Source organism: Ascidiella aspersa, chromosome 6 (assembly GCF_963924565.1).
Source record: "Ascidiella aspersa chromosome 6, kaAscAspe10.2, whole genome shotgun sequence".
NCBI classification, from domain to species: Eukaryota; Metazoa; Chordata; class Ascidiacea; order Phlebobranchia; family Ascidiidae; genus Ascidiella; species Ascidiella aspersa.
In genome coordinates this window covers 20,327,433-20,336,857 of record NC_139452.1, presented here as the reverse complement: position 1 = coordinate 20,336,857, position 9,425 = coordinate 20,327,433, and the positions used below count along the sequence as shown (strand labels likewise).

The window sequence follows — 9,425 nt, the reverse complement described above, 5'->3', positions numbered from 1 at the left end:
TTAAAAAATCAGTGACAAGAGGTCTTCTCTGCTACTAATACTGAATTTGGTCTTCTGGTTTTGCACTACGGTACGTGGTTTTTATAGTTCAAATTTTCAAACGTTGATGCAAGCTTTTTAGTTGTGCTGCTCTGTTATCGGGAATAGAACAAATCCGGATATAGCGTAACAGTGCTTGACTGTATAGCCTACCAGTGGCTTACAAGTTACAACCTTTTTATTCTCGCGACCCTTTTCTAAGTTTTGAAAATCTACGCGAGCCCCCATTTGGGTGTTTAATTGGCATCATGTTCACATTGATCCTTACAGATTGTTTCCAAACTTTGCAAGAATGTTCCGACGTACGTCATAGACATGCAAGTAAATAAATTACTCGTCGAGGTTCATTTGCGTTATAACGACTTTTATCCTCAAATAGAAAAATGTATTGTCTGCCAATGACGTAAGAATGAAAAAAATTGACTGCCGTAAACTTTTAAAGTAACTTTAACAAACCAGTAAGAACAGATTTACAATTTGCTTAGGTCTCAAACTAAAGAGCTTTACTAGGATAAATTAAAAAAATATTTTGTAATAATATTTTTTGTGTATGCTTTGTGTAACCTCGTTTCTCAGAATTGTTCAAGTGGACAAAAAGGTGTGGAAACAGTTGAAATACAACGTAAAAAGACGTATAGTTAAAAATGGGATAATTGCAAGTCACAATCGAAAAAATAGAGCTGTTTAATATATTTGTCCAAATCAAAGATACACAACTATTTAATGCAAAAACGAAGCTCGCACTGAACCTAATGCGATAAAGGCCTGATTATGCCATCTCGCCTATTACAGGCTACCGTATAATGAAGACATAATACAGCTAAATTTTGCTCAATTTTTTTTTGATAAAGGTTTTAACTGAACGACAGTTTCAAAAAGCTGACTATAGTTTTTTATTTTTGTAAACGTTTTTTTTATTTTAAATCGATTTTGACATAATTTTGACCTAACGTGTAAATTTTGACAAAATTTTAACTTTTTTGCAAGTCAAAAAGTAAACGCCCTAGTTATATTAGATAAGGCTGTATAATGACTTTGTACCGCTGTCTAGCGTTAGAGACAACGCATAACCGTATTTCTGTTGTAATCTATTAATCGCCCCTTCTACTCGTGACTGCTTATGTGTTTGGTATCCACTTTCTTCGAGAGAGACCGATTTCTCTCCAAGTCAGGCCAGAACAGCCTTCTCTGGCCTTCTTTCTTTCGATCTACTCTGCGACCTTCAGTTATGAAATACATCAAACAAGCTAGCCGTACAATCACTCGTAGGTAATACCAATAAGATGCCTGCAAGGGTATTAGACTTGAGTTATTTATTGTAAACAAAAGCAACTGTGACGTCATAAGCACGACGGGCACCATGGCAAATGTCTTTTACACATTTGTTAGTCTGGCGATAGTTCTTGGTCCTCCTGCTGCAAAATTGATGTTTATATTGTTTATTTTTTCACATTTGACAAATAGTACCTACACGGCGACCCCCTGACAACCTCTTACGACCTCCAGACGTAAAACAACGGCTTTAGACTATTGATTTAACTGTACTGTGTAAAATAAATCCCCAATACATTCACAATATCAAAAACCATATACCAAAATTTGTTTAAATTTTTGTACTGTTTAATAAACAGCTAAAATATTCACAGATAGTAAACGCGTCTCATCGCATTATCGAAAATGAAAATTTGGGGCAACCTAAATTATATATACTAAGGAAACTTTCACGCAGCACGCCATTGTTTTTCATCTTTTAATATGAAAAATAAGTCACATTTTGACACTTTTTGACGTCATTTCTGACGGTTTTTAAGGCCCCTGATCTGTAGTTGGCCAATGCAACCACGGTAAATTTGTCAGGGATTTCGCGTTTCAAAATATGGCAACCCTATCCTATGATGTGGTGCGTGTGGAAACTCTTGTGATTTAAAAAGTTTCCATTGTACGTGGGCTTCATATGGTTATTGGTGGCCTGTAATGATCAACCTGTAGCGACACTACACCGACCCGGATTTATCGAAGCGTTATGTTTGCCTTTTTCTTATTTTTCTCGTGCTTTTTTATCGCCGGTTCTAGTGTGTTCTTTTTGATTCGGCGCACCTGGAATAAAGAATAGCATCGCCTTATTGGTGACCCCCAATCTCTTACAAACGATATTTGTAAGAAGCAAAATGGAGCACGCAGATGATGAAGTGTTACAACAAAACGCTGTTTCGTTAAAGCCAGGGTTTTTTTTAAGGTTTGGTTTGGGTGACCGCTAAGTAGTTTTAAGAGACCACAAGTGTTTCATTTAAATACCAAATAGTTGCAAGTCCAAAATTTGGGAAACCACTGGAGAAATTTGGGGGACCGAAAAACACCTTAAAAAAAACGCTGGTTAAAGTACCAATATTTTGGACGTCAAACCCGCGCGTGTGATTTCAGCAGGCCGAAGCACAGTTCACTCGAAAACGAATAACTGCTGAGGATACAAAGAATTTCTACGTCGTGTCCGCGTTAGATCAAGAAGCAGCGCGAAGAGTTATCGATCTTTTGGAAAACGAGCAAGGGCATCACAAGCAGGGTTGTTTTTAAGGTTTGGTTTGGGTGACCGCTAAGTAGTTTTAAGAGACCGCAAGTGTTTCATTTAAATACCAAAAAATAGCCATATTTGCTTAAACGAATTATTTATTAGGCTACTGGCAGTGCACAATCACAAAACAAATTTTTCAGGTTCTATCTCATGCAACAAAACAGATTCGCAATCCCGTTCCCATCCGCCAGCTTCCATTTCTTCGTTGTTTGCAGATTCCAACGCCTTCAATGCTCGCACTGTCACTGTTCGTCGGTCCTTTGTTTTTTGCCACTTCTCAGCTATCTTTTGTGCATCCTCGCTCGCTCTGGCCAGGCGGTTGCTAGAGGAATTGACAATGCAATGCAGCAAAGTCGATGCAGCTCTGGAAACATTTGCTGTAATACGTTGTCTCGAGCAATTTTGCTGCAGACATCACCGGGGTCTTGGCAGAACTCAAATTCTGGCATTGTCATTCTATCTTTCAACGTTTGATAGTCATTTAGTACTTTTTTTTTAAGGAACATAAAGCTTGCGCTGAGGGGTATCAAGAGGAATCTCATTAGCATTAAAGATTCGAAAAGCAGAGAGTACCTCAGGCTCAGGGAAACATTCCTCGAGATTCCAGAGCAGTGCCTCACAGTATGTTTCTGTGGTGAATCGCAGCAGTTTAAAATCATCTTCAAGAAGTGTATTTTGAGATCTTGGTAAAAATTTTTGAAATCTTCTCCCAGTCAAATTTTAGGCTGTTTAAAACTTGATCTGAATTGGCAATGCTCCTAATCTGTTTTTTGCATATTGAAAGTGCCGACTGCATGTGAGAAAAGTGAAAACTACCTTTTTGAAACAACAATGATAACTTGTTGAGATGGACCAAAGCAGCATTCAGCAAGTTAAGGGAGAAAAGAAAGCGTTTGGAGCAAATTAAATGAAGAATACCAACTGCTGTGCAATCTTTCTTCTCGGTCGCATAATATTGGAGCGTAGCGTGTACAGCAGGCAGTTCTGCTTTCATTGCGATTACAGCCTGACCATAAGATAGCCAGCGAGTACGACAGGCTTTAACTAATTTGCGCAGACGAATCAACATCAACAGTTCTTGTAGTTTTGCGGTCTTGAGCGGCGAAATTGAAAAGTACTTCCACGTCTGGACTAAGCCACGTTCGCAATCCTGGATGTGTTGGTTGAAGTTTCTTTACCGTGTCCGTACATGCCAAGGCTAAGCGATGCGCATGGCAGTGCACTGTGTAGGTAATCAGATTTTGTGCAGTCAATTTCTGTGAGAGGGAATTTCGGCGGCCTATCATTGCAGCAGCTCCATCGCATGCAATAGCGACATGTTTATCCACATCAAGACTGTAGTCAGCAGCGACCTCTTTCCAGAGTCGGAATAGGTTGGCAGCAGTTGCGAGCGTCTATCCGACGGATATCCAAAAACGCAGTTGCCTGGCGTCCCTTTTTATTGACGTACTGAACAAATGTAATATATTGCTGCTTTGTATCGGTTGTCTCGTCGACCATGGTAGCCCAGCATAGGCTTTGCTTGACATCAGCAACGATGCGATCAGTCAGATGGTCGGAGATGAGCAAAATAAACTCCGTCACTGCTGTTGAACTGGTATGTCGCAGGTCACGAAGCCGGTCATTGTGACCAATGCGGACAACCAGTGTTTGCAAGGAAGCAACTTTTCGATTCGCTACTTCCTCTTTCAGTACCCAGTAAATTAGGGCGTCCCCCAAAACACCAAAAGGCGATTGCTATCTACTTATTCCATGTCCAGTCACGAAAGAGCAGCAAAACTGATCAACAAGCCAGAACTCGGCGACCGCAAGCCATCCGCATTAATGGATGACATGCTAAGTTTGCTTGGAAGCCACACAAAATGTTTTCTTTTTGATTAGATTGCCAGAAAGATTTTTTTTTGATTGCCAGAAGATATGCGTGTTGTTCTTGCAACAGAAGATTTCACGGACCCTCGTCGGTTGGCCCAACGTGCAGATACTTTATGGTTGGCACGCACTCCAACACAGTCGCTATCTGATATAAAAAAGTCATCTCGCCGTCAAACGTTGCAGAAGCCTGACAAACAAAGTGAGAGGATGTGCTTTTACCACCGACGCTTTGGAGATATAGCTCGACAATGCTGCCCACCCTGTACAATTCAGGGAAACGATCAAGCCGGTCGCCCCTTGTAACTTCGGCGGCCGGCAAGCTGCAAAACCTTTTTTATGTGTACGACAAACCGTCAGGCTGCAAATTTCTGGTTGACACAGGTGCTGAACTAAGCGTTCTGCCAGCAATGACAAAGGAACGGCGAGCACAACAACCAGGGCCTGATTTGGTAGCAGCAAATGGAAGCACTATCCTCACATACGGCACGCGTGTTGTTTCCCTCAAGCTGGCTTTAGGCACCTTACGTTGGAAATTCGTTTTAGCAAATGTCTTCCGCCCGCTCTTAGGCGCTGATTTCCTCAGAGCGCACTCTTATTGGTGGACCTGCGGCACAGACGCTTTGTAAATGCTACGTCGTTCACTAGCATCGCCTTGCACACAGCGTCACAAGCGCCTCCAGGATTGTACACAGTAGCAAAGTTTAAAAGTCGCTACAATGACATTCTCATGGAGTTTCCTCAGATTTCCCGTCCAAGCGTTTCTCAAACTTCACTGAAACATGGAGTGAAACATCATATTCTTACCGCAGGACCTCCGATTCACGCGAGAGCACGAAGACTGCCACCAGAAAAATTGCAACTTGCAAAAGCTGAATTCAGCAAAATGTTGGAAATGGGCATTATTCGGCGTTCCGCAAGCTGTTGGTCATCACCCTTGCATATGGTGCCTAAATCGTCTGGCGGATGGCGCCCTTGTGGCGATTATCGTCGACTTAACGCAGTCACAGAACCAGATCGCTACGCAATTCCTCATATACAAGATTTTTCTGCCCGCCTTTCCGGTGCAAATGTATTTTCAAAAGTTGATCTAGTACGCGGGTATCACCAGGTTCCAGTGGCACAAAAAGATATTCCTAGGACCGCAATCATAAACCCATTTGGCCTATTTGAATTCATGCGAATGTCTTTCGGGCTGAAGAACGCAGCGCAGGCATTTCAGCGTCTTATGGATACGGTTTGCCAAGACATGACATTTGTCTTCGTCTACCATGATGATATACTTGTGGCCAGCTCATCTGTCCAAGAGCATAGGCAGCATTTGCGGCAACTGTTTCGCCGTTTAGTTCAACATGGGTTAGTTATTAACGCAAACAAATGCATATTCGGTGTCGCAGAAATTGACATTCTTGGGCATCACTTCCTCAAAAGGTAGAAATCATCAAGCAATTTCCTGGCAAAGGACTGCAAGAATTTGCGGGAACGATCCAGTTTTATCATCGTTTTATACCGTCTGCGGCCAACGTCAAGAAACCAATTTATGAAGCTCGGGCTGAAAAACCCAAACCACTCGTTTGGACAGCTGCAGTTCGATCGGCATTTTCCGCAGCCAAACACGCTCTTGCCAATGCCTGTTTGTTAACCCATCCTCATGCAAATGCGCGCACAGCACTCACATTGCTTCGGATAAAGCTATTGGTGGCGTTTTGGAACAGTACATCGATAGTGTTTGGAAACCGTTAGCATTTTTCCGTGGTCATTTACGGCCGCCAGAAACAAAGTACAGCACGTTCGACAGGGAGCTACTTGCCCTTCACCTGGCTGTCCGACATTTTCGGTACTTTTTAGAAGGGCGTAGGTTTACAGCATTTACCTACCACAAACCTTTAACTGCGTGGGTGATGCACTTTCCCGCTTATCGTCCATAAATCTTCGTCAAAATGATTTACTTGACATCGATTACGCATCTTTAGCAGCGGCACAACAATGTCCGGAAATTGAAGCTTACACAACAGCTATTTCTGGCCTACACATCGAACAGATTCCGCTCGGCTCGTCAAGAGTTGTTTTTATTATGTGACACGTCCACCGGATATCCTCGTCCCATTATACCACGATCTTGGCAGCGCAAAATTTTCGACGTCATGCATTGCTTATTGCACCCGTCTATTCGGACCACGAGGAAAATCATATCCTCAAAGTTTGTTTGGCACGGCCTCCACAACCAAGTCGGTTTGTGGGCAAAGCAATGCATTTCTTGTCAGAAGGCAAAAGTTCAGACACATGTACGAGCTCCGTTGGTAAGGTATGCAGACCCAGGTAAGCGTTTTGATTATGTGAACATTAATATTGTCGGTCCCCTGCCTTCAGGGTTACAGCTATCTATTAACAATGGTGAATAGATTTACACGTTGGCCGGAAGCTATCCCGACGCCCGACGTAACGACCGTCACTTGTACACGTGCATTTATTAGCAACTGGGTAAGTCGCTTCGGTGTTCCCGCGGACATTTTATCAGATCGTGGCGCCCAGTTCACTTCACAACTATGGTCAAGTATGATTAGCACTCTCGGTGTGAAAATTCATCGCACCACTTCTTATCATCCTCAGGCAAATGGACTCGTCGAGAGATTCCATCGTCATCTCAAGTATGCGTTGATGGCTCGCCTAAACGGACTCAACTGGGTTGATCAACTTCCATGGGTGCTACTGGGCATACGGACCGCTCCAAAGGAGGGCCTACACACATCGTCGGCAGAACTGGTAAACGGCACCCCACTCACCGTTCCGGGAGATTTACTAGGTGTACCATCTGCACCAAACTCAGCGCCTTGTAGCTATTCAGAGGCAGTAGCCTACGTCACTTGAAGCCAACACCCATGTCACGACATATGGTTGCCTGCAACATTATTAAATACCGATTATGTATTTATTCGCAAGGACACTCATCGCCCTCCCCTTACACCGCCATACACAGGCCCGTACAGAGCGTTGGAACGAGGGGACAAACCATACACGGTACAGATTGGAGGAAAAGAGGAATGCATCTCCGTAGATCGACACAAGCCAGCTCATGTGGACGATTCCCAGCCGGTCAAACTAGCAACACCGCCGCGTCGTGGAAGGCCGCCAGCGCGTAACGCACCAGTTACGCAGACGCAGACGCAGACGCAGACGCACACACGCCCTCGTCGCATCACACCTCCACCTGAGCGATATGCACCTTAACTCGCTTCTGGGGGAGCTGTGACACTACACCGACCCGGATTTATCGAAGCGTTATGTTTGCCTTTTTCTTATTTTTCTCGTGTCTTTTTATCGCCGGTTCTAGTGTGTTCTTTTTGATTCGGCGCACCTGGAATAAAGACTAACCATCGCCTTACACCTACAATTGTACCGTGGCTTCCAGAAAGTTCATTTTGGTTGTTCAGTGTGCCATAGTAAATTTGATTTGTTGGTTTGCCGAGTTAAAATCGTTGAGAAACAATGGAAATTGCCAGCACCCGTGAGTCCAAACTAGAAAAAGTCATTGAAACATCTTAAGTAAAGTTCTGGGTTAATTGTCGCGTCAATGCCATCAAAGTGTTGATATGTGATGTGCATCGGAGCCAATATTGTGTCGTTCCTTTTTAGCAGCCTACGCTATGTCGAGGATAAGACTGTTCGCTGATTGTGCATATATCTTAATTAATGCCTTCGACATAACCGGAAAAGTATTCTGACTATGTCCCATTGCAAGAAACTATATGAGTCTTCCCGAGTTTTGTTGTTTGTGTATTTAAGGGAGTAGGTAAAGAACTTCGGGTAGCGGATAATTTGAAATATTGGATTTGATGTCAAAAACTTGTAATTCTTTATTTAGAATCTACACTTATAAATGTTTGTGCAGCATTTAATTACTCGATTTTTTTATATTGCCCTACGAAGAGCCGCGCTTGAAACACTTTCGTACTGATGGAACTTATACATTGTTACTAATAAGAATGAATCAAGCATTTTGACCAAGGCTTGTAAATTTTTATTGTTTAGCGAAATAAATGTTTTCACGAAATATAATTGGTGCAACATCTTTTTACCGATTGCAGTGCAGCTTTTAAGGACTACATCATACAGGGTTGAGATTTTTCACTCACCCTCTCGCAAAACGAGTGCAATTAAAACTAGTGTTAGCAGCAAATCGCTCAAATTCGCCGAATTAGACAACTAGAAATATCTATAAATGTCCAAGTTTTGTGATACCAGGCTGTAGTACAGGCTATCGTTAGGCACTAGGCTGATTCCATAGCTAATCATTGTTAATTGATTTAGCCATGGTTTGGCTTGAACGAAGAGATTTCTATCAAAAAATGGTTTCAGTTTATTTTCAATTTACACAAATAAGACAAGTTATGAATAAAATGCATAATTTACAATAATAAATAACGATTTGTACCTGAAACCGCCCAGACAACACCTAAAGAATGCGTAGTAATTTGTTCAAGCTTACATTTAAACAAAATCAAATTAACACATTTATTTCCTCATCTTTTAATATTCCAGTAAACGCCGAATAACATCAGTATAAAAACTCAATGTTTGGAAAACGTGACTGTTTATTCAATAGAGATGCTGCAACCACCCATAAATGTGGCTGCTTACACTACTGTACTGCCCCGATATAGGATAACGATATGAACTACCACAATCAAACACAGCCAGGTGTGCCAATGGCGACATATTAAATCGAAGTTATCCACGACACCAAATACAATAATGTTTTAACTATTTAAACGTAGTCTCGATAAAAAGCTTTTATAAATGATACTTTTTAATATAGACAATAATTTTCTTCTATCACGAATATAACTAACTTATTAGCGCAGTAGTTTTCAAACCGGGTCCATGGAATTAGTTTTCGTATAAATAAATGCCTAATTGTAATCTTAGTGTGTAATTTAAAAAATTTGAA

At 41.9% G+C, this 9,425-nt stretch overlaps 1 pseudogene; it reads left to right on the top strand.

Annotated features, from left to right (window-relative positions):
* Positions 1-2,207: 2,207 nt before the first annotated feature.
* Positions 2,208-7,705, top strand: LOC146140674 (uncharacterized; annotated as a pseudogene).
* Positions 7,706-9,425: the final 1,720 nt, after the last annotated feature.